General features: G+C 24.1%; 1 protein-coding gene and 1 long non-coding RNA gene across 2 annotated transcripts in view; one reads left to right on the top strand and one right to left on the bottom strand.

The window, feature by feature from the left end:
* The window catches only part of LOC122509963, a 253,775-nt gene extending 237,368 nt beyond the window's left edge, over positions 1-16,407 (top strand). The window contains exon 10 of the transcript XR_006302396.1: positions 16,185-16,407. The gene's annotated coding sequence lies outside the window, so the exon portion shown is untranslated. The remainder of the gene's footprint in view (positions 1-16,184) is intronic.
* Positions 323-1,428, bottom strand: LOC122510019. Its single transcript, XR_006302401.1, has 2 exons — positions 1,370-1,428; positions 323-731 (listed from the first exon to the last, which is right to left on the bottom strand). It is a non-coding gene; the product is annotated as an uncharacterized LOC122510019 (long non-coding RNA).
* Positions 16,408-27,018: the final 10,611 nt, after the last annotated feature.

Below are 27,018 nucleotides of genomic sequence, written 5' to 3'. Positions count from 1 at the left end.
GTAATTTTAGAAAATAGATATTTCTCCACAAATTTTGATAAAATTTTCTAAACTGCGGCAACATAATCATTTAAATTGATCATTATTAATATATTTCTGAACATAAAATTACTATTTAAAAAAAATGTGCAAACTTACCTTAACAGCGAATAATATTTTTTCAAGTGATAGATATATAAAGTTTATGACAAACATTCTGAAAAGAATATTTTGTAATGATAAACAATTATTAAAAAAAATTTTTTCTAGGTTGGGGAAATAAAAGTTATATGCTACATTTTATATAGTTTTTTATGTTCAAAGATAGACAGCACAAAATAAATGTCTTTTATAAATATTTATTTCACTATTGATAATATACACCTGATACACAAGATAATTATCGAAACAAATAATATATCCATAACATGAAAAGCTTACAATATAAGTATGCGGAAAGTTTATTTTGCAATATTTTTTGGATTTTTTAATTAATTAATCTACTAAATAACTCTGCGGAATTTCACAAATATTAACAGTAATCTCTTCAGGTTTACAATTTCATTATTCTAGACTATGCAAATATTCTTGTTGATTCTAATTTTACAACAAATATAATTGTGATAATTTTCCTAAGAATAATTATTGTCTTCATTGTTATCAAAGAAAGCAAATAACCAGTAATTTTACAATTTGTTTTGTATACGGATCAATTGATCTAAATTTATTAATATTCTTCTCTATCGATCGATCTGTAAAATAATATTGTTCACTTATAACATAATTTAGAAACCATTAAGAATTTAAAATGATAATAAAGCTTAAAAAATCTGAGTAGTTTCAAAATTTACTTTTTTACATTTTTAATCATAAATATTCATTTCTATTTAGAAAAGAATCCGTATTAAAATACAATTTTTTTTAATTTTCCTGAACTTTTGCATACTAAAGAATAAGAAATCAATGTTTAATTTTTGTAGTTAACTGTCAATATGATAAATATTCAATATAATTTTTTAAATTTGTATCAAAAATATATAATTTTATAATTATATTATTTTAATTTGCAATAAAAATTTAATTATACAAATTAATTTATTTTACGTTCTTATTTAAAAGTCAGATTTTAAAAAATCAAACAGCGGATCTAATATGTCGGACAAATTTTTCTAGAAACACTTTCAATATATTTGTTAATCGATGAAGAATTCTTCATTTATTGTTATTAATTTCTATTGCTTGATATAGTTTTTACTATAATTTGTTTCTATTCGTATTTATTTGCATTTATTAAAATTATTATTATTTAATTATATAAAAATATTATACTATAAAACTTATTATTTTATTATTGTGATTATGCAGAAAGAAAAGTTTTAAAAAATCTTACCTTTTCGATTGAGTGGTTTTTTTAACTGACACGTAATTTATGACGAACATTTGAAAAAGAACATCTGCATTGATAAAAAAAACCATTTTAATTTATAAAAAAATCAATATCTATTCGTGCAAGAAAGAAAATAAAAATTTTTTTTTTCATTGCCTTGAATTAGAGCGAGCTGTAAAAAATAAGTTTTTAATTTTTTTTTGCTACCTTTCAATATGATAAATATTCAAAAACATTTTTTAAAAATATTTAATTAAAATTATTAAACATTATTTTGTGTTCAATTTAGAATATTGAGATTATAGTTTTTATTTACTTTTTGCACATTTACTTGATTTTGTATTTATTTTGCAACCAATTAAAGTCTTATAAAAAATATTTATCTATGCTCTCTAAATGTAAATTAGATTTACAGTAGAATTAATGAAAATTAAACAATTAATTAGCACTTAAAGGGCAGATAGTAAAAATAATATAAATATTTAGCCAAATTTTAGTGTAATATAATTAAAATTTGACTAGAATTTTCATTCAACAGAATTTTCGACCAATACCATTTTCTAGTTTCATTTTTGTTCAGTAGAGCTTCTATTTTTCTGCTTTTTTAAACTAATTAATATTTAGTCGAATTTCAGTGTGATTTACATTTTGACTAGAATTTTCATTCAGCAAATTTTCAATCAATAACATTTTTCTTTAGCTGAATTTTTGTTCAGTAAAATTTTTATTTATTTATTTTTCCAACAGAATTAATATTTAGCCGTATTTTAGTGTAATAGAATTTATATTCTGACTAACATTTTCATTGAACAGAATTTTCTTTCAATAACATTTTTAATTTATCTGAATTTTTGTTTAGTAGGATTTTTATTTTTCTAATTTTTCAACAGAATTAATAGTTAGTCGAATTCCAGTGTAATATAATTTAAATTTGATTTGAATTTTCATTGATCAGAATTTACTATTGGCAATATTTTCATTTTGATGAATTTTAATCTAATATGTATTCTAATAAAATTTTTATACACTTAGTTTTTTAATATAATTCGTATTTTCCGATTTTCAGTGTAACATTTTAAATTTTGACTAGAATTTTCATTAAGCAGAATTTGCTATTAAAAAATTTATCTTGGTTAGTAAAAATTATGCTAAATGAAAATTCTAGTCGAATTTAAATTACATCACACTATAATTTGGCTAAATATTTATTCTGTTAAAAAATAGATAAATGAAAATTTCACTGTACTAAAATTCAGCTAAATGAAAATGTTGTTAAAATAGAAAATTTTACTCAAGGAAAATTCTAGTCAAATTTGATTAGCATTAACTCAAATTCGACGAAAAATTTATTTTGTTAAAGAAAAAATATTAATTCTGTTAATAAATTAATAGGTAAATAAAGAATCTATTAAAAAGAAATTCAACTACAGAAAAATGTTATCGATAGAAAATTCTGCTGAATAAAATTTATATTTTAATGCCTACAAAAATAATTACTTAAACAAAATTGTTATTTTTAAAAAAAATTACTATTACTAAAAATTGACAAATTAAATTACTAATTATTATCACAATTATTACAATAATTTCACCAAGGATTCGAATTATGATAAGTATTTTAAATATTTATAAAAATAATTTAATTCTTGTTGAAAATTTTATAAGAATTTTTAAATAATTCATTTCTTTCGACTAATTTTATGCAAATTCTAATTTAAATATGTGTGGAATTTTATTACATTTTTTAATTGAATTCCTAAAATTCTTGCACAACGATTTTATTAGAATTTTTTAAAATAATTGAATTTCCAAGAAAAAATTTATTTCTCTTAAAAATAATTGAATTCTTGTGATGAATATTGTTATTTATAAAAATAATTGAATTATTCAAAGAATTTAATTAAAACATTTTTTTAAATAATTGATTTTCTCGAGGGAACGAAATTAAAGTTTTAAGAATAATTATACATATTTTGAGTAATTCCTGTAAAATTGTATTAAAAATAATTGAAATCCTGCGATGAATTTTATTATTTACGAAAATAATTGAATAGTTGCAAAGAATTTTATTAAAAATTTAAAAAATAATTCAATTTTTGAGAAGAATTTTAATATTTATGAAATTGATTGATTTATTGCGAGAAATTCTATTAAAATGTTTAAAAAGAATGGAATTTCTGTGAAAAATTATGTTATTTTTTTAGAAATAATTGAATTCGTCTGGAAAACTTAATTTGTGAAAATAATTGAATTTTTCGATTAATTAATTCAATATGATATTAAAAATAATTAAAATTCTTCGATGAGTTTTATTATTCATGAAAATAATTAAATCTCGGTAAAGAATTTTATCAACATTTTTTTCAAAAAATTGAATTTCTATGAAAAAGGTCATTGTTAATGAAAGTAATTGAATTATTGTGAAGAATTGTATAAAAATTTTGTTAAATAATTGATTTTTTCGAAAATTTTTTGAAAATGCTATTCTAAATTAATTGAATTTCTGTGGAAATTTTACTATTTTTTATGAAAATAATTGAATTTTTGATGAATTTTTTTTTAAATAATTGAATTGTTTTGCGAAATTTTATGAAAATACTGGATATTGAAAATAATTGAATTTCGAATATTTTTTGAAAATAATTTAATCGTTTTAAATAATTTGATTATAATTTTTGAGAATAGTTTTCTGATTTCTGGTATTAGCGAATTTAAATTTTAAATTAGTGGAAATTCTAAAAATAAACAGAAATAGTAGCTTTTAGTGGCTGAAATCTAAAAATAGGACCCAAATAGTAGCATAACGTAAAAAAAAGTAGTAAATAGTAGGTTTTAGTAGATTATAAAAATTAATTTTTGAAAAAATAGTATATTTCACGCGGGAAAAATTTGTATCTTTTTTAAATCAAGTTCCTCTTTCGAGATAAATTCATGCGTTGCTATATTTGCAAGGGGGATTACATAAAGGGGTCAAAGAGCAATTTCTAGTCGAATGCTCTCGGAATGCATATATGGGCGGGGATATAGCTACCGTTTACGGTGCATAAGGTATATCACTAGGTGAAGCATCGAGTTTGTACCGCCTGTATATCCATATGCATATAAATCTGTTAACACTGCAAAAGGATTATATGCTTTATATTTATCTGCACACTGAACTCACGAGAGCAAAATAAAATCAAAGAAAGAAAAAAAAAATCTCATCGTTGAAAGTTGTCTGTGGAAAAAAAAAAATCTATTCATTATTTACAAACATTTCCCGTTGTTTTCCCCCCTCTAGAAAAGTTTCACTATATTTAAAAGATAAAATCCATTCCTGAACATTTGATAAATTTTCAATAATCATCTTTCATCGCTTTTTTTTTCTTCTTTCAAACATTTTAATAGTTTCTTGTTATTTTCTAAGTGTTTTCACCAAAGAAAAAATGATTTCCTTTTTTTTGAAGTGCGTAAATGGGAAAAGTACTTAAAAACGTATTATCCATTTATCACAAACATATTATGTAATTAGAAATATTATCCTGGACTTAAAATTTGAAGTAGTTATTATAAATTTATATTCATGAGTTTGTCTTATCTTATTTGTTAGTCGGCATTTTTTTTTTACTCTCTTTTCATTTGAGTTTAGCGTTAACTAAGAAATTGAATTTTGTTTGACATTTTAATGGATGACTGTTAGTCTTTTTATAGAAAGATTACAATTGCTACTTTTTACTTGTGCGCATAATAATCTCAGCGCATGTTACGCTTGAATTCATATGAAATGGGTTTTTGTGTGTGCAGTTGTTTTATATGGGCATGAATTAGCAGCTTTTGTCGATTAACAATTATTTAAGAAATTTTGCATGTCGTGATCTCAATTTATAATCTAAATTAGATAACGTTTTATTATACATATAAAATAAGAACTTTTTTTTACTATACAAAATTGGATAAAACTGTAAAATTTTCTGCAATATTTTTTTTTTTTTTTGTTGAAAAAAATTCATTTTTTCAATGGTTTTAAATTACTTTTGCTGTCTATTCACCGGATGCTGCCTAACCAGCATCCGGTGAATAGACAGCAAAAGTAATTTAAAACCATTGAAAAAATGAATTTTTTCCAACAAAAAAAACGTATTGCAAAAATTTTTTCAGTTTTATCCAATTTTGTATAGTAAAAAAATTCTTATTAGGCGGCAAAAGTAATTTTTTAACTGAAACGATTTTAGAAAGGACAATTTTTTTTCTTTTATCACTAGAACTGATTTATATTTGTAAGAAACGAAAAGAAATTATAAAAAAAAGAATAAAACAAAATCAAAAATTTGTTTTAGTTGTAAAATGATTTTTTGAGGTCGAGAAAATATTTTCGTTCATTAAAAAATTAAATTTAACAAAAATTTTCATTTACAGGAATTTTCAATTAACATTATATCTATTTCGGTTGAACATTGTTTAGCAAAATTATACTCTAAAAAAAAATATTGACAAGAAGAGCAAAAAAGGTAATTGTTTTGGAAAAGCAAAAATAAAAAATTCTAGGAGGGAAAAAACAACAAAACTTTAAAGGGTTATTTAGTAGGATTAATTATTAATTAACGCTGAATGATACAAAAATGATAAACAATGTCAATTGTTAATAACAATTGGCAGATGTTAAAATAAAAAATCGAATTTTTTTGAAAAAAAAGTTTTAAAAGAAATCTAGAGGGGGAGAAAACGACCTAACATTGTACAATTGATTATTAATTAACGCTGAATGAGAAAAAAATGATGAACAATGTCAATTATTAATAACAATTGGCAGATTTCAAGTTAAAATTAAAAAACGGAATTTTTTTTGAAAAAATAAGTTTTAAAAAAATTTGGGTGGGGGAGAAAACGATCAAACTTTGTAGAATTACTTATTAATTAACGCTGGATAAGAAAAAAATAATAAACAATGTCAATTGTTAATAACAATTAGCAGCTGTCAAATTTGAGATAAAAAAGAAATTTTTTTTTTTAAAATCAAGAATAAAAAAAATTTTGGGGGGAAAAAGCGACAAAATATTGTAAGATTGATTATTAATTAACGCTGAATGAGAAAAAAATTATAAACAATGTCAATTGTTGATAACAATTGGCAGATGTCAAAGTTAAAACTAAAAAACAGAATTTTTTTTGAAAAAATAAGTTTTAAAAAAATCTAGGGGGGAGGAAATGACAAAATTCTTTAGGATTGCTGAGTAATAAAATTTCTATTTAAAAAAATTGTAAACAATGTCAATTGTTAATAACAATTGTCAGCAGTCAAATATGAGCAAAAGAATTGAATTTTTTTTTTAAAGAAATCAAGAATAAAAAAAATTTGCGGGGGGGGGAGAAAATGACAACATTTTTTAGTATTGTTCAGTAATAAAAACTGTATGTGGAAAAAATTTTAATCAATGTCAATTGTTAATTAAATTGGCAGCAGTCAAATTTTGGGGGAAAAATAGGAATTTTTGTTGAAAAAATCAAGAATAAAAAAAATCTACAGGGGGAGAAAACGACAAAACTTTGTAAGATTGCTGAGTAATAAACACTGTATGTGAAAAAAATTGTAAACAATGTCAGTTGTTAATAACAATTGTCAGCAGTCAAATTTTAGGATAAAAAATTTAATTTTTTTGAAAAAGCAATAATAAATAAAAATTTAGGGGGGGGATATAACATTTTAAATTTATTTCTCCAAGAAATTTTCTATATATTATACAGTAAATCATTAACTGCAATTTATCTAATTTTTTTACACGTCTATATATAATTTAATTAAATTAAATTTATACCACAAGTATCATATCGTGATTATAATTCACAATTTTTTTTCCCTTAAAAATGTTTCCTTTTTTTTTCTTTTATGTTAAATAGTGATGGTATTTTATATATATATATATATATATATATATATATATATATATATATATATATATATATATATATATATATATATATATATATATATATATATATAAAATTATATAGAAATATATATATTAGCGAGCTTAATCGAGAAATCTCGAATCTGTCTGGTTGTAAACGAAACATTTATAAACATCGAGGGAAATTTGCAAATTTATTTCTCCTTTTATATGGGAGACTATTTCATCCGTGCCCATATCCTGTGTACTCGTATATACGTGTGTGTCTGTACTGTTAAGCACGCGACTCTATCATTCCCTGTCACTTCCTTTACTTCAGAGTGATTGTAAATCAATGACATGTGATCAATCCAACAATTTTCAAATTGAAAACTTGATTTTCATACTGAACGGAATACATTAGACTAGTATATATATATTTTTTCTGTGTATATGTATTTTCTCACAGAAGTGAGAATTTCGATGTTTGATAACATCTTCAATGAAAAAACAGGTGTGACTGGCTTGAATTTTACAATTAGGTTTTCATTTTCTTTAAGTATATATATATAATTATATACCACATGATTCATTATCATATTTCCAAGAAATAACGCGAATAATTCTCGCGGTTAATTAATATACGATCATTTAAATTCGCAATAGATATGTTAAAAAAAAAATTTTACTTTGATTCTTACTTTCAAATGTTTTTTTTTTCTTTTCTTCTATTTACTTGAAATTTTCCCATGAATAATTACAATTTTAATTTGCAATTAATTTTTGATCGAGATTTATAGGTTTAGAATTTTTTGCTTTCCATAATAGATTAAGATCTGATTTTGAGATGAAAAATTTGTTCTTTTAGGGTTTTTGTGGAGAAAATAGTGTATTAATTTATAACGATTTAATACGATGATTCGCATTGGTCGTAAATTAGAAGAATATATGAAGTTATTACATATATTATACAGTGTGTAATGTATATGGAAAATCTGGTATTCGAATTAAGGGGGAAATAAATTAAATTGAAATTAGGTTGGCTAATTAATCAGTGAATCAAAGAGTGATGTTTTTTGTTAAAAACCTTTCTATTAGTATTTTGAACTCTTCGCTATATATTTTCCATGCGCTTGAAATTTCTATTCATTTAAAATTACATCACACCATGATATAATGAATCTTTCGAATGGATTGAGATAAATATGAGAAATATTCAAATTTAAAATTTTTTAAATTTACTTAATTCATTAATTTTATTAAATTATTATTTATTTTCAAAAATTTAAATAACATTTTGCGCAAGAATTCAATTGATTTCGTAAATATTGAAATTTTTCGCAGGAATTAATTTTTTTTTCAATACAATTTTAATTTTGATTATTCTCAACTTATTTATAAATTATTTTCATAAATTATTTACAAATTATTTTCATAAATTATTTACAGATTTATTTTCATAAATTATTATTCAATGATTTTCATAAATAATAACATTTTTTACAGGGATTCAATTATTTATATATATATATATATATATATATATATATATATATATATATATATATATTCTGTAAATACATAATAAAACTCATTGCATACTTTAAATTATTTTAAATTTTTAATACAATTGTAATTAAATTCCTCGAAAATCTAATTATTATTAAAAATTTTATTAAAATTCCGCAAAGAAATTCAATTATTTTTAAAATTTTATTAAAATTCAGCATAGAAATTCAATTATTTTAAAAACTTTTGCTACAATTTATTTATTACAATGTTTAAGTATTATTTCCAATACATTTTTAAATAAATTTCTTCAAAAAATTGAATTATTTTCATAAATAATAAAATTCTTTGTAACAATAAAATTTTTATCAAAATAATTTTCATAAAATTCTTCGTAGAAATTTAATTAATTTCAAAAAATCGTCAAAATTCAATTATTTTCAATGTCTACTATTTCAATAAAATTTCACAAAAGAATTGAATTATTTAAAAAGAAATTTTAATAAAATTCGTCTCAAGAATTCAATTATTTTCAAAAGTATTATAATTCTTCGCAGAAATCCAATTATGTTCAGAAATTTACAAAAATTCTCATCAAAATTTCTATTATTTTCAAAAATTTTTAATATAATTTTTATCAATTTTCTCGAAAAATGAAATTATTCTTAAAAATTGTATTAAAATTTGTTAAGAGAATTAAATTATTTAAAAATTTTGTTGATAAAATTCTTTATAAGAGTTCAATTTTTTAAAAACATTTAGTTATTTAATAAAACATTTATTTTTGTAGTTAAATAATTGAATTCTCGTAGAATTTTCTAATAAACATTGATTTAAAAATGAATTTCAGTTAAAAACAAATGAATTTGAAAATTTTCAAAAAATTGTTTCAAAAATTATTAAAAAAAATGGATTTATAGAAAAATTTTATTTAACATTAAAAAAAAAAATTAATTTTGGAGAAGTTACAAATGATTGCTGAAATTCAATTATGTTTAAAATTTTTTGTAAAAATTCCAATTATCTTTATTAAATAATAAAATTCTTCTCCAAAATTCAATTATTTTAAAAAATTTGAATAAAATTCTTGTCCAAATTTCAATTATTTTAAACCCTCAATTAAATGATTTTCAATATTTACTATTTCAATAACATTCTATGCAAACATTTAATTTTCGGCATAAATAATAAAAAATTTACAGAGATTCAATTCTTTATAAATTTTATTATAAATTTCTTCGCAAATAATTCAATTATTTTTAAAAATTTTATTAAAATTCTCCACAGAAATTCAATATTGTGATAAAAAAATTTTATAAATTCTCTTAAAAATTCCAATTATCTTCATAAATAATAAAATTCTTTTCCGAAATTTAATTATTTTCAAAAATTTTTAATATAATTTTCCTCAAATTTCTCGAAAAATGAAATTATTCTTAAAAGAATTTTATTAACATTTATCAAGAGAATTAAATTATTTAAAAATTTTGTTCATAAAATTGTTGATGAAAATTTTATTTTAAGAAACATTTAATTATTATTTAATAAAATATTTATTTTTGTAGTTAAATAATTGAATTCTCGTAGAATTTTCTAATTAATATTGATTTAAAAATGAATTATAGTTAAAATTGTAAACTATAGTTGAATATTGAAAGCTTTATAACGTGGATTTTTAGAAATAATTGAATTTTCAAAAAAAAAGGTTTCAAATTAAAATCTTTGAAAATTTGAAGTTTTCATTCTTTTAATTAAGAATTCTGTAGAAATTAATTTTTTTCAAAAAGTTTAATGGAATTTTTTTTTTCATTTATTTAAAGTTTTTAATTTTTAATATATTTAATTGAGGAATGTCAGAATAATCGAAATTTCATAAAAATTAAATTGTAAACAAAAGAATTTTTAAAAATTGTCAAAGAACTTTTTCAAAAATTATTAAGAAAAAATTGAAGAATTTTAGTTGAAAATTCTAGAAATGAATAATCGTAATGATAATGATATTTTCGAATAATTTTCGTATTAAAAACTTGGAAAAATTTCGTTTTTTAACCTGAAAAACCAGGTAAAGTCAGGGAATTTGAAAAGAGCAAAAGCGTGTCAACCCTTAATTTTTTTATCAAATACTATTTGTTATGGCATTGGGTCCAAAAATTTAAAAAAAGGTGTTCCTTAAAATCAGTACAATTTTAATAAAATTTTTTGAAAGAATTTAATTATTTTCAAAAATTTTAATATGATTCTTTGACGGAATTCAAAATTATAAAAATTATTCGTCAATTTTCAAGTTTTAGGTGCTTCATTTTTTTTAGTTCTTAAATTTAGTTTTTTTTCAATTATTTTTTGTTCAACAGGACAAAAAAAGAAAAGAGAGAGAGAGAGGGGGGGGATTCTTTTTTTTAATCTATGATGAAAAGGTCTATTATAAATTGTTAACTAATGACGTGAGGAGCCTCTTGGAACAGTATATATAGAGAACCGTTGGTACGGGCACGTACAGATTTTTGTGGTGACTCTTGGTTTTGCATCGACTTTTGTTATCACGATTCACGTCACACGCGGCCTCGATCGAATCAAGAGAGGAAGAGAGAGCGAAAGAAAATGAGGGAGAGAAAGAGAGAGAGAATGAGGTAAACTATTTCTGTTGCTGTCGATAGGAGCATGCCGATCGTTGGCAAAACGATAACAAAAGGGTAGCCTCCGCTCTTGTAGCAAATTTTTTTTTACCCAACGGTATATATAGACCTACACACACGATGACCGATACAAGCTCGAGAATGTGCTTCATCACTTTACTTAATGAGTCTTCATCGATGAATTATTTTCCTCTGATTTTACAGTGTCTCTCTCGTTCTCTCTCTCTCACTTTATCTATAAATACCCAATGGTTACGAATATGTTGTCAGATTTTTAAAATTCAAAAATGGCGGATTCAATATGTCTGACGAAAAAGTTGACAATTCATCGGATTTGCTTGAAACTTATTGTTACTTGGGGATTTTTTAGGGTTTCTGTTTACGACAAATAGAATTCAAAAATTGAAAAATTAATTTAAAAACATTAATTAATGATAAAAATTTACTTTTCGTCATTTAAAAATTGTTTAATTACCCAAAAAGTTGATTAAAAGTTGAAAATTGAAATTCAAGGAATTTTTTTTAAAATACAATGGAAAATAAAATAAGAAACGAAAAATAAAATAAAATATTGATAAATAAAATTGAAACTAAATAAAATCCAAAGTATTTTAGTGATTTTCCTTGTAGAATTAGATACAGATATATTCAATATGACAAGTTGTTTGGTCAGTAGTTAAAAGTAAAGGACAAAACTTTTTCCAGTTATGACCGACCGCGGAGTGATAAATATGTGTGTATTAGCTCGAGATGATATCTTGGAGTCGGGAAACTGCATTGAAATGCGTTACGCGGTTAAGCTCGGTTTTAAACAACCCACCCCTTCTTCACCCTTTCCCCCCCTCTACATTAGAATACACGCTCACATTGAATTTGCAATAGCACTTAAAAGAATTCTCCGCAAGAGATTTTATTTTCCTTTGCACTAAAAAAAAAAACATTAAAAATAAGGTAATTAACATCAAATTTATTTACATTATACAAAATATCTTAAATCCAGATTCTTGACTTAAAATAAGTAATTCAGAGTAAGAGTAAGTGCTATGTAAAAAGATGAACAAAATGTCAAAATTTGATGACTTAATTCTAAAATATACTAGTTAATTAATTGTCTGATGTTTTTTTTTTCGTATACAATCAAGAAAACTGGTTTTATATTTTTATTTTCGTAAAATAAAACTATAAATTTCTATCCAATATGACACTGATTAATAAGAATCGTTTGAATATCTGTGGGGAATTTTTTTTTTCATTCACTGCGCAATAAGAGTGTACTAAGTGGTTTATATGATATAAATTTTTTTATTTTGACTCTATTAAAAAGGGGGAGAATTTCTTATTTCCTGAAATGGGTTGATTAATCAGGTTTATTGTGACAATAAGAATTACGAAGCCATTACTAATAACAAGTAGATATCGTGTTTGTACATTAATTTAGACAAACTAACTTTTATATTGCGCGCAGAGTAAATTTCTTCAATAATAATAATCTTAATATTAACGGTATCATGTTACATTATTCTCTTACACACTATATAATAAGAAACAGTTGCAATAAACAGTGGTGTTCCAACAAATTATATGGAGAGTATTAAGTTCTGTACATGAGTATCACAGTTAACTGGAATTGTCAATAAATATTAGATTGAAGATTGTAAAGATTAAAATAGAAGAAACATTTTTTTAAAAATCTTATTATATGGATAAGTAGTTGTAGTAAGCCCGCTTTTTGCCATTTGATACAAAAACTTGCATTTTTAATAAAAATTTCTCTTCAAAAAAAAAAAAAAAAAAAAAAATTCTTCACTCCGAGTCTTTGACTCGGATTCAATTATTATTTTTATGAATTTTTCACTAACATTTTTCTTTAAATCAATTAATTTTCAAAAAAGTTCTTCGACAATATTCAAAATTCATTCATTTGCAATATTCTATTTTACAAATTTCAATTTTTATTAAAAAATTCCACTAGAATTCAATAATTTAAATACAAAAATAAATAATTTATTGAACAATTGAATGTTTCTTTAAATTCAATTTTTATAAAGAATTTTATCGTCATATTTAATTTGAAACCTTTTCAAAACTCAATTATTTCTAAAAATTCATGCTGTAATTTGTAAGAATAATTACATTTTTCGAGGAATTTGATTAAAATTGTTTTAAAAGCAATTGAATTCAAGCAATTTTTTCAAGAATTTTATTAAAATTTTTGAAAATAATTGAATTTTGGTGAAGAATTTTATTATTTATAAAGATAATTGAAATTTTGTCAAGAATTTTATTAAAACTTTTGAAAATAATTGAATTTTGGAGAGGAATTCTATTATTTATAAAGATAATTGAAATATTGACAAAAATTTTTGAAAATAATTGAATTATTGCAAGAAAATAAAAAAATTTATAAATAATTGAAATTTTTATTACTTATGAAAATAATTAAATGTTTGCATAGAATTTTATTGAAATAATAAATATTGAAAATTATTGAATTGAGGAAAATTTTTTAAAATAATTGAATTTCGGGGATGAATTTTAATATTTATAAAAATAATTGAAATTTTGACGAGAATTTAAAAAATTTTATATCACAATTGAATTTTTGTGAGGAATTGTATTAAAATTTTTGAAAATAATTGAATTATTTGCGAAGAAATTTATAATGAAATTTATAAATAATTAAATCTCTTTGGAATTTTTATTATTTATGAAAAAAATTAAATGTTTGCATAGAATAGTATTGAAATAGTAAATATTGAAAATCATTAATTTAATTCAGGAAAATTTTTCCAAATAATTGAAATTTGTACAAGAAATTTATTCAAATTTTTGAAAATAATTGAATTTTGGAGAACAATTTTATTATTTATATATTTATAAAGATAATTGAAATTTTTACAAAAATTTTTGAACATAATTGAATTTCTGCAATCATTTTTAACTTTTTCAAAATTAAATTTTTTTAATGTTAAGTAAAATTTTTCTATAAATCCATAATTTTTAATAATTTTTGAAACACTTTTTTGAGAATTTTCAAATTCATTTGTTTTTAACTGAAATTCATTTTTAAATCAATTTTTATTAGAAAATTCTACTAGAATTCAATTATTTAAATACAAAAAAATAATTTATTGCATATTTGACAGTTTCTTAAATTTGGAAAACTTTATTAAAATAACAGATATTGAAAATCATTGAATTGATGACATTTTTTGAAAATAATTGAAATTTTGCCAAGAATTTTATTATAATTTTTGTAAATAATTGAATTTCGGATAAGAATTGTATTATTTATAAAGATAATTGAAATTTTGACGAGAATTTTTAAAAATTTTTTAACATAATTTTTCTTTAATTCTATAGAATGATCCTAGCTAAATTCTATAGAACTTTTTCAGCTGGACTTATAATATTAAAAACAGTTTCTAATAAAAACAGTTCTAAAACAATTTCTAATTTCCTTTTTCGTATTTATTAAAGGAAATTTATTATCATAAAAGTATACAAAGAAATATATCTTTGTTCGTAATTTGGTATTTCAGTAACTGAAAAAATCAAAACAAATTTGAAATATAGTAGAATTCATTTGACATATATTAGAAACTCAGGTAAAAGTTATTTCTATTCCATTGAATCTGATATTAAAAATTTGCAAAACTTGAAAAGGAATGAGGAAAATTGATTCAGGGTTTATTGAACGACCTTAACGTTTGACTTTTTTCCAAATATGAGTATAACTACTTTGAATTCTTGTGCATTCTGTCCTTATATATCAAAGAAACTCGCAAATGCAATGTAGCTGCAAATGTGTTTTTCGCACATTTAAATTCACACGTGGGTGGTAATAATACTCTACACTCACTCTTTTGCCCTCCAGTTGTAAAGCGCGAATGCGTTGGCGAAAATCAATATCAAAAACCTTTAAGTACATTATTGTGATACAATCGCAACACTTATAATTAATTATGTTTCTTAATTAGTCATTTGTCGTATTTATTAGTTTCTCGTTGTATTTTCAATCAACATTAATGATTTCTTACGACAGATTTTATTTTAATTCTTCTTTTTATAAAATTGGGATTTTTACGAAATTTTTTTTAAAAATTTTGAACATAGTTGAATTTTATAAGAAGAATTCTTTTTTTTTTAAGTAATTGAATTTCTGCAATTATTTGTAATTTCTCCAAAATTGAATTTTTTTTAGTGTTTTCAACAGAAAAGGTTTTAAATTAAAATCATTGAAAATTTGATTTTTTCATATTTTCAACCAACAATTCGTAAAATTTAATTGTAAACAAATGCGGATTTAAAAAAGGATGAATTTTTTTCTAAAATTATTAAAAATAATTGATTTAAGGAAGAATTTTAGTTGAAAATTCTAAAAAATAATAATTGAATTAAAATGATAAAAATACCTAATGTTGCAGAGTAGTGATTTTTTTATCGATAGAAATTTTTACTCTGTAATTATTTTTGAAGTGACAGCGACAAGATTTTATTAGTTCGGAATTATTCCAATTCTTTGTTTTTTTTATCAGTAGAAATGGACAAATTGCAAAAATCTCTTTTTGATTTAAATTTTCAAGTTTATTTTCCTCTCTCTCTCTCTCTCTCGCATGAAACTAGAAAGAGAAAAATGATTTCGTCTTCTTTTTTTATTCTGCATGAAGTGACGCCATTTGTGACAAATAATATGCTTCTGGTAAAGGATGATGTTGTTTTCTGTAACATAGATGATGCTTTATGTGCTGCTGCTGTTGTTTTTCCATTGGTTGAGGCGTGTCACTGTATTAAAATGCCCTTAATTTATAGGTATTGCTTGGAACAACTCCACATGTAGGTAATTGGAATCATGGTGGGCGATGGCTGAATGGTGGACTACCGTTCACAAACTCGGCGAGAGTACAAGCGACATTCTGTAAAAGGATTTCCTCAACGTAAATTTCTGCAGAAAAGATGTGCTTGAACGACCCCATGCGGATCGAGCAATAAGAGCCGTGTACAATGAAGAAGAGATGCAACCATCTGCGTCAAGTTCAACGGCCACGTGCTCCTCTTGATCTTGCATTCGTCCTTTTTTCACATATATATAAACTCTCAAAAAAAATCTCCTAAGAACGCAAGAAAGATCATCATGCGTTTCCTTTAATTCACTCTTTACCTTTTGTTCCTCTTTACGTTTGTGATAAAATTTTTTTTCGTTGATGAGAAATACCAGTTAGTGGATTTCAATTTTAATATTTTTAATTTTCATTTTTTTAAAATTGGAAAAGATGATAATGATTATAAACTGGTATTCGCATTTATCTACTAAAAACTACTATATAAAAAAATTATACTTAAAACTCACTTCGAAAAATTCCATAAAACTATTCCATTGAAATTCCATGGAATTTCCGTGGAGTTTCCATAAACATTATGCAAGTTTTTTATTTGATAGTTCATTAGATGTTAATTATTAAAACTTTTCTTTATAGTAAAATAATTCTGGCAAAATTACTAGTCAAAATACTCCATCCGCCAATTAGCAGACAATCGAATTTTCGGGTTTTGCGAAGCTAAGAGCTTTAAAAAATTCAATTTATCATAAACAATTGATTTTGTTGTTGTATATTGTTCATTAGATGTTTATTATTAATAATTTACTTTTGTAAAATAATTCTGGCAAAATTACTAGTCAAAATACTCCATTCGCCAATTAGCAGACAATCGAATTTTCGGGTTTTGCGAAGCTAAGAGCTTTAAAAAATTCAATTTATCATAAACAATTGATTTTGTTGTTGTATATTGTTCATTAGATGTTTATTATTAATAATTTACTTTTGTAAAATAATTCTGGCAAAATTACTAGTCAAAATACTCCATCCGCCAATTAGCAGACAATCGAATTTTCGGGTTTTGCGAAGCTAAGAGCTTTAAAAAATTCAATTGTTAATAAACAATTGATTTTGTTGTTGTATATGGTTCAACAGATGTTTATTATTAATAATTTACTTTTGTAAAATAATTCTGGCAAAATTACTAGTCAAAATACTCCATCCGCCAATTAGCAGACAATCGAATTTTCGAGTTTTGCGAAGCTAAGAGCTTTAAAAAATTCAATTTAACATAAACAATTGATTTTGTTGTTGTATATTGTTCATTAGATGTTTATTATTAATAATTTACTTTTGTAAAATAATTCTGGCAAAATTACTAGTCAAAATACTCCATCCGCCAATTAGCAGACAATCGAATTTTCGAGTTTTGCGAAGCTAAGAGCTTTAAAAAATTCAATTTATCATAAACAATTGATTTTGTTGTTGCCTATTGTTTATTAGATGTTTATTTACAAAAATTTACTTTTGTAAAATAATTCTGGCAAAATTACTAGTCAAAATACTCCATCCGCCAATTAGCAGACAATCGAATTTTCGAGTTTTGCGAAGCTAAGAGCTTTAAAAAATTCAATTGTTAATAAACAATTGATTTTGTTGTTGCCTATTGTTTATTAGATGTTTATTTACAAAAATTTACTTTTGTAAAATAATTCTGGCAAAATTACTAGTCAAAATACTCCATCCGCCAATTAGCAGACAATCGAATTTTCGAGTTTTGCGAAGCTAAGAGCTTTAAAAAATTCAATTTACCATAAACAATTGATTTTGTTGTTGTCTATTGTTAATTAGATGTTTATTTACAAGAATTTACTTTTGTAAAATAATTCTGGCAAAATTACTAGTCAAAATACTCCATCCGCCAATTAGCAGACAATCGAATTTTCGGGTTTTGCGAAGCTAAGAGCTTTAAAAAATTCAATTTATCATAAACAATTGATTTTGTTGTTGTATATTGTTTATTAGATGTTTATTATTAATAATTTACTTTTGTAAAATAATTCTGGCAAAATTACTAGTCAAAATACTCCATCCGCCAATTAGCAGACAATCGAATTTTCGAGTTTTGCGAAGCTTAGAGCTTTAAAAAATTCAATTTATCATAAACAATTGAATTTTTTGTTGTATATTGTTCATTAGATGTTTATTATTAATAATTTACTTTTGTAAAATAATTCTGGCAAAATTACTAGTCAAAATACTCCATCCGCCAATTAGCAGACAATCGAATTTTCGGGTTTTGCGAAGCTAAGAGCTTTAAAAAATTCAATTTATCATAAACAATTGATTTTGTTGTTGTATATTGTTTATTAGATGTTTATTATTAATAATTTACTTTTGTAAAATAATTCTGGCAAAATTACTAGTCAAAATACTCCATCCGCCAATTAGCAGACAATCGAATTTTCGAGTTTTGCGAAGCTAAGAGCTTTAAAAAATTCAATTTATCATAAACAATTGATTTTGTTGTTGCCTATTGTTTACTAGATGTTTATTTACAAAAATTTACTTTTGTAAAATAATTCTGGCAAAATTACTAGTCAAAATACTCCATCCGCCAATTAGCAGACAATCGAATTTTCGAGTTTTGCGAAGCTAAGAGCTTTAAAAAATTCAATTTATCATAAACAATTGATTTTGTTGTTGCCTATTGTTTACTAGATGTTTATTTACAAAAATTTACTTTTGTAAAATAATTCTGGCAAAATTACTAGTCAAAATACTCCATCCGCCAATTAGCAGACAATCGAATTTTCGAGTTTTGCGAAGCTAAGAGCTTTAAAAAATTCAATTGTTAATAAACAATTGATTTTGTTGTTGTCTATTGTTAATTAGATGTTTATTTACAAGAATTTACTTTTGTAAAATAATTCTGGCAAAATTACTAGTCAAAATACTCCATCCGCCAATTAGCAGACAATCGAATTTTCGAGTTTTGCGAAGCTTAGAGCTTTAAAAAATTCAATTTATCATAAACAATTGATTTTGTTGTTGTATATTGTTCATTAGATGTTTATTATTAATAATTTACTTTTGTAAAATAATTCTGGCAAAATTACTAGTCAAAATACTCCATCCGCCAATTAGCAGACAATCGAATTTTCGGGTTTTGCGAAGCTAAGAGCTTTAAAAAATTCAATTGTTGATAAACAATTAATTTTGTTGTTGTCTATTGTTCATTAGATGTTTATTATTAATAATTTACTTTTGTAAAATAATTCTGGCAAAATTACTAGTCAAAATACTCCATCCGCCAATTAGCAGACAATCGAATTTTCGGGTTTTGCGAAGCTAAGAGCTTTAAAAAATTCAATTGTTAATAAACAATTGATTTTGTTGTTGCCTATTGTTTATTAGATGTTTATTTACAAAAATTTACTTTTGTAAAATAATTCTGGCAAAATTACTAGTCAAAATACTCCATCCGCCAATTAGCAGACAATCGAATTTTCGGGTTTTGCGAAGCTAAGAGCTTTAAAAAATTCAATTTATCATAAACAATTGATTTTGTTGTTGCCTATTGTTTATTAGATGTTTATTTACAAAAATTTACTTTTGTAAAATAATTCTGGCAAAATTACTAGTCAAAATACTCCATCCGCCAATTAGCAGACAATCGAATTTTCGAGTTTTGCGAAGCTAAGAGCTTTAAAAAATTCAATTTATCATAAACAATTGATTTTGTTGTTGCCTATTGTTTATTAGATGTTTATTTACAAAAATTTACTTTTGTAAAATAATTCTGGCAAAATTACTAGTCAAAATACTCCATCCGCCAATTAGCAGACAATCGAATTTTCGGGTTTTGCGAAGCTAAGAGCTTTAAAAAATTCAATTGTTGATAAACAATTGATTTTGTTGTTGTATATTGTTCAATAGATGTTTATTATTAATAATTTACTTTTGTAAAATAATTCTGGCAAAATTACTAGTCAAAATACTCCATCCACCAATTAGCAGACAATCGAATTTTCGGGTTTTGCGAAGCTAAGAGCTTTAAAAAATTCAATTGTTGATAAACAATTGATTTTGTTGTTGTCTATTGTTAATTAGATGTTTATTTACAAGAATTTACTTTTGTAAAATAATTCTGGCAAAATTACTAGTCAAAATACTCCATCCGCCAATTAGCAGACAATCGAATTTTCGGGTTTTGCGAAGCTAAGAGCTTTAAAAAATTCAATTTATCATAAACAATTGATTTTGTTGTTGTATATTGTTCATTAGATGTTTATTATTTATAATTTACTTTTGTAAAATAATTCTGGCAAAATTACTAGTCAAAATACTCCATCCGCCAATTAGCAGACAATCGAATTTTCGGGTTTTGCGAAGCTAAGAGCTTTAAAAAATTCAATTGTTGATAAACAATTGATTTTGTTGTTGTCTATTGTTAATAAGATGTTTATTTACAAGAATTTACTTTTGTAAAATAATTCTGGCAAAATTACTAGTCAAAATACTCCATCCGCCAATTAGCAGACAATCGAATTTTCGGGTTTTGCGAAGCTAAGAGCTTTAAAAAATTCAATTGTTGATAAACAATTGATTTTGTTGTTGTATATTGTTCAATAGATGTTTATTATTAATAATTTACTTTTGTAAAATAATTCTGGCAAAATTACTAGTCAAAATACTCCATCCGCCAATTAGCAGACAATCGAATTTTCGAGTTTTGCGAAGCTAAGAGCTTTAAAAAATTCAATTGTTAATAAACAATTGATTTTGTTGTTGTATATTGTTCAATAGATGTTTATTTACAAGAATTTATTTTTGTAAAATAATTCTGGCAAAATTACTAGTCAAAATACTCCATCCGCCAATTAGCAGACAATCGAATTTTCGAGTTTTGCGAAGCTAAGAACTTTAAAAAATTTAATTTATCATAAACAATTGATTTTGTTGTTGTCTATTGTTAATTAGATGTTTATTTACAAGAATTTACTTTTGTAAAATAATTCTGGCAAAATTACTAGTCAAAATACTCAATCCGCCAATTAGCAGACAATCGAATTTTCGAGTTTTGCGAAGCTAAGAGCTTTAAAAAATTTAATTTATCATAAACAATTGATTTTGTTGTTGTCTATTGTTAATTAGATGTTTATTTACAAGAATTTACTTTTGTAAAATAATTCTGGCAAAATTACTAGTCAAAATACTCCATCCGCCAATTAGCAGACAATCGAATTTTCGGGTTTTGCGAAGCTAAGAGCTTTAAAAAATTCAATTGTTGATAAACAATTGATTTTGTTGTTGTATATTGTTAATTAGATGTTTATTTACAAGAATTTACTTTTGTAAAATAATTCTGGCAAAATTACTAGTCAAAATACTCCATCCGCCAATTAGCAGACAATCGAATTTTCGGGTTTTGCGAAGCTAAGAGCTTTAAAAAATTCAATTGTTAATAAACAATTGATTTTGTTGTTGTGTATTGTTCATTAGATGTTTATTATTAATAATTTACTTTTGTAAAATAATTCTGGCAAAATTACTAGTCAAAATACTCCATCCGCCAATTAGCAGACAATCGAATTTTCGAGTTTTGCGAAGCTAAGAGCTTTAAAAAATTCAATTTATCATAAACAATTGATTTTGTTGTTGCCTATTGTTTATTAGATGTTTATTTGCAAAAATTTACTTTTGTAAAATAATTCTGGCAAAATTACTAGTCAAAATACTCCATCCGCTAATTAGCAGACAATCGAATTTTCGGGTTTTGCGAAGCTAAGAGCTTTAAAAAATTCAATTGTTGATAAACAATTGATTTTGTTGTTGTCTATTGTTAATTAGATGTTTATTTACAAGAATTTACTTTTGTAAAATAATTCTGGCAAAATTACTAGTCAAAATACTCCATCCGCCAATTAGCAGACAATCGAATTTTCGAGTTTTGCGAAGCTAAGAGCTTTAAAAAATTCAATTTATCATAAACAATTGATTTTGTTGTTGCCTATTGTTTACTAGATGTTTATTTACAAAAATTTACTTTTGTAAAATAATTCTGGCAAAATTACTAGTCAAAATACTCCATCCGCCAATTAGCAGACAATCGAATTTTCGGGTTTTGCGAAGCTAAGAGCTTTAAAAAATTCAATTTATCATAAACAATTGATTTTGTTGTTGTATATTGTTTATTAGATGTTTATTATTAATAATTTACTTTTGTAAAATAATTCTGGCAAAATTACTAGTCAAAATACTCCATCCGCCAATTAGCAGACAATCGAATTTTCGGGTTTTGCGAAGCTAAGAGCTTTAAAAAATTCAATTGTTGATAAACAATTGATTTTGTTGTTGTCTATTGTTAATTAGATGTTTATTATTAATAATTTACTTTTGTAAAATAATTCTGGCAAAATTACTAGTCAAAATACTCCATCCGCCAATTAGCAGACAATCGAATTTTCGAGTTTTGCGAAGCTAAGAGCTTTAAAAAATTCAATTTATCATAAACAATTGATTTTGTTGTTGCCTATTGTTTACTAGATGTTTATTTACAAAAATTTACTTTTGTAAAATAATTCTGGCAAAATTACTAGTCAAAATACTCCATCCGCCAATTAGCAGACAATCGAATTTTCGAGTTTTGCGAAGCTAAGAGCTTTAAAAAATTCAATTGTTAATAAACAATTGATTTTGTTGTTGTCTATTGTTAATTAGATGTTTATTTACAAGAATTTACTTTTGTAAAATAATTCTGGCAAAATTACTAGTCAAAATACTCCATCCGCCAATTAGCAGACAATCGAATTTTCGAGTTTTGCGAAGCTAAGAGCTTTAAAAAATTCAATTGTTAATAAACAATTGATTTTGTTGTTGTCTATTGTTAATTAGATGTTTATTTACAAGAATTTACTTTTGTAAAATAATTCTGGCAAAATTACTAGTCAAAATACTCCATCCGCCAATTAGCAGACAATCGAATTTTCGAGTTTTGCGAAGCTTAGAGCTTTAAAAAATTCAATTTATCATAAACAATTGATTTTGTTGTTGCCTATTGTTTATTAGATGTTTATTTACAAAAATTTACTTTTGTAAAATAATTCTGGCAAAATTACTAGTCAAAATACTCCATCCGCCAATTAGCAGACAATCGAATTTTCGAGTTTTGCGAAGCTAAGAGCTTTAAAAAATTCAATTGTTAATAAACAATTGATTTTGTTGTTGTCTATTGTTAATTAGATGTTTATTTACAAGAATTTACTTTTGTAAAATAATTCTGGCAAAATTACTAGTCAAAATACTCCATCCGCCAATTAGCAGACAATCGAATTTTCGGGTTTTGCGAAGCTAAGAGCTTTAAAAAATTCAATTGTTAATAAACAATTGATTTTGTTGTTGTATATTGTTCAATAGATGTTTATTATTAATAATTTACTTTTGTAAAATAATTCTGGCAAAATTACTAGTCAAAATACTCCATCCACCAATTAGCAGACAATCGAATTTTCGGGTTTTGCGAAGCTAAGAGCTTTAAAAAATTCAATTTATCATAAACAATTGATTTTGTTGTTGCCTATTGTTTACTAGATGTTTATTTACAAAAATTTACTTTTGTAAAATAATTCTGGCAAAATTACTAGTCAAAATACTCCATCCACCAATTAGCAGACAATCGAATTTTCGGGTTTTGCGAAGCTAAGAGCTTTAAAAAATTCAATTTATCATAAACAATTGATTTTGTTGTTGTATATTGTTCATTAGATGTTTATTATTAATAATTTACTTTTGTAAAATAATTCTGGCAAAATTACTAGTCAAAATACTCCATCCGCCAATTAGCAGACAATCGAATTTTCGGGTTTTGCGAAGCTAAGAGCTTTAAAAAATTCAATTGTTAATAAACAATTGATTTTGTTGTTGTGTATTGTTCATTAGATGTTTATTATTAATAATTTACTTTTGTAAAATAATTCTGGCAAAATTACTAGTCAAAATACTCCATCCGCCAATTAGCAGACAATCGAATTTTCGAGTTTTGCGAAGCTAAGAGCTTTAAAAAATTCCATTTATCATAAACAATTGATTTTGTTGTTGCCTATTGTTTATTAGATGTTTATTTGCAAAAATTTACTTTTGTAAAATAATTCTGGCAAAATTACTAGTCAAAATACTCCATCCGCCAATTAGCAGACAATCGAATTTTCGAGTTTTGCGAAGCTAAGAGCTTTAAAAAATTCAATTTATCATAAACAATTGATTTTGTTGTTGCCTATTGTTTACTAGATGTTTATTTACAAAAATTTACTTTTGTAAAATAATTCTGGCAAAATTACTAGTCAAAATACTCCATCCGCCAATTAGCAGACAATCGAATTTTCGGGTTTTGCGAAGCTAAGAGCTTTAAAAAATTCAATTTATCATAAACAATTGATTTTGTTGTTGTATATTGTTCATTAGACGTTTATTATTAATAATTTACTTTTGTAAAATAATTCTGGCAAAATTACTAGTCAAAATACTCCATCCGCCAATTAGCAGACAATCGAATTTTCGGGTTTTGCGAAGCTAAGAGCTTTAAAAAATTCAATTTATCATAAACAATTGATTTTGTTGTTGTATATTGTTCATTAGACGTTTATTATTAATAATTTACTTTTGTAAAATAATTCTGGCAAAATTACTAGTCAAAATACTCCATCCGCCAATTAGCAGACAATCGAATTTTCGGGTTTTGCGAAGCTAAGAGCTTTAAAAAATTCAATTGTTGATAAACAATTAATTTTGTTGTTGTCTATTGTTCATTAGATGTTTATTATTAATAATTTACTTTTGTAAAATAATTCTGGCAAAATTACTAGTCAAAATACTCCATCCGCCAATTAGCAGACAATCGAATTTTCGAGTTTTGCGAAGCTAAGAGCTTTAAAAAATTCAATTTATCATAAACAATTGATTTTGTTGTTGCCTATTGTTTACTAGATGTTTATTTACAAGAATTTACTTTTGTAAAATAATTCTGGCAAAATTACTAGTCAAAATACTCCATCCGCCAATTAGCAGACAATCGAATTTTTGAGTTTTGCGAAGCTAAGAGCTTTAAAAAATTCAATTTATCATAAACAATTGATTTTGTTGTTGCCTATTGTTTACTAGATGTTTATTTACAAGAATTTACTTTTGTAAAATAATTCTGGCAAAATTACTAGTCAAAATACTCCATCCGCCAATTAGCAGACAATCGAATTTTCGAGTTTTGCGAAGCTAAGAACTTTAAAAAATTTAATTTATCATAAACAATTGATTTTGTTGTTGTCTATTGTTAATTAGATGTTTATTTACAAGAATTTACTTTTGTAAAATAATTCTGGCAAAATTACTAGTCAAAATACTCCATCCGCCAATTAGCAGACAATCGAATTTTCGGGTTTTGCGAAGCTAAGAGCTTTAAAAAATTCAATTGTTAATAAACAATTGATTTTGTTGTTGTATATTGTTCAATACATGTTTATTATTAATAATTTACTTTTGTAAAATAATTCTGGCAAAATTACTAGTCAAAATACTCCATCCGCCAATTAGCAGACAATCGAATTTTCGAGTTTTGCGAAGCTAAGAGCTTTAAAAAATTTAATTTATCATAAACAATTGATTTTGTTGTTGTCTATTGTTAATTAGATGTTTATTTACAAGAATTTATTTTTGTAAAATAATTCTGGCAAAATTACTAGTCAAAATACTCCATCCGCCAATTAGCAGACAATCGAATTTTCGAGTTTTGCGAAGCTAAGAGCTTTAAAAAATTCAATTGTTAATAAACAATTGATTTTGTTGTTGTATATTGTTCAATAGATGTTTATTATTAATAATTTACTTTTGTAAAATAATTCTGGCAAAATTACTAGTCAAAATACTCCATCCGCCAATTAGCAGACATTCGAATTTTCGGGTTTTGCGAAGCTAAGAGCTTTAAAAAATTCAATTTATCATAAACAATTGATTTTGTTGTTGGATATTGTTCATTAGATGTTTATTATTAATAATTTACTTTTGTAAAATAATTCTGGCAAAATTACTAGTCAAAATACTCCATCCGCCAATTAGCAGACAATCGAATTTTCGGGTTTTGCGAAGCTAAGAGCTTTAAAAAATTCAATTGTTAATAAACAATTGATTTTGTTGTTGTATATTGTTCAATACATGTTTATTATTAATAATTTACTTTTGTAAAATAATTCTGGCCAAATTACTAGTCAAAATACTCCATCCGCCAATTAGCAGACAATCGAATTTTCGTGTTTTGCAGAGCTAAGAGCTTTAAAAAATTCAATTTATCATAAACAATTGATTTTGTTGTTGTATATTGTTCAATAGATGTTTATTTACAAGAATTTATTTTTGTAAAATAATTCTGGCAAAATTACTAGTCAAAATACTCCATCCGCCAACTAGCAGACAATCGAATTTTCGAGTTTTGCGAAGCTAAGAGCTTTAAAAAATTCAATTGTTGATAAACAATTGATTTTGTTGTTGCCTATTGTTTATTAGATGTTTATTTACAAAAATTTACTTTTGTAAAATAATTCTGGCAAAATTACTAGTCAAAATACTCCATCCGCCAATTAGCAGACAATCGAATTTTCGAGTTTTGCGAAGCTAAGAGCTTTAAAAAATTCAATTTATCATAAACAATTGATTTTGTTGTTGCCTATTGTTTATTAGATGTTTATTATTAATAATTTACTTTTGTAAAATAATTCTGGCAAAATTACTAGTCAAAATACTCCATCCGCCAATTAGCAGACAATCGAATTTTCAGGTTTTGC

The sequence above is a fragment of the Leptopilina heterotoma genome, unplaced genomic scaffold, assembly GCF_015476425.1.
Source record: "Leptopilina heterotoma isolate Lh14 unplaced genomic scaffold, ASM1547642v1 Lhet_120, whole genome shotgun sequence".
NCBI lineage: Eukaryota > Metazoa > Arthropoda > Insecta > Hymenoptera > Figitidae > Leptopilina > Leptopilina heterotoma.
Note: the sequence above shows the minus strand (reverse complement) of the source record. Positions and strands in the feature narration are given on the sequence as shown.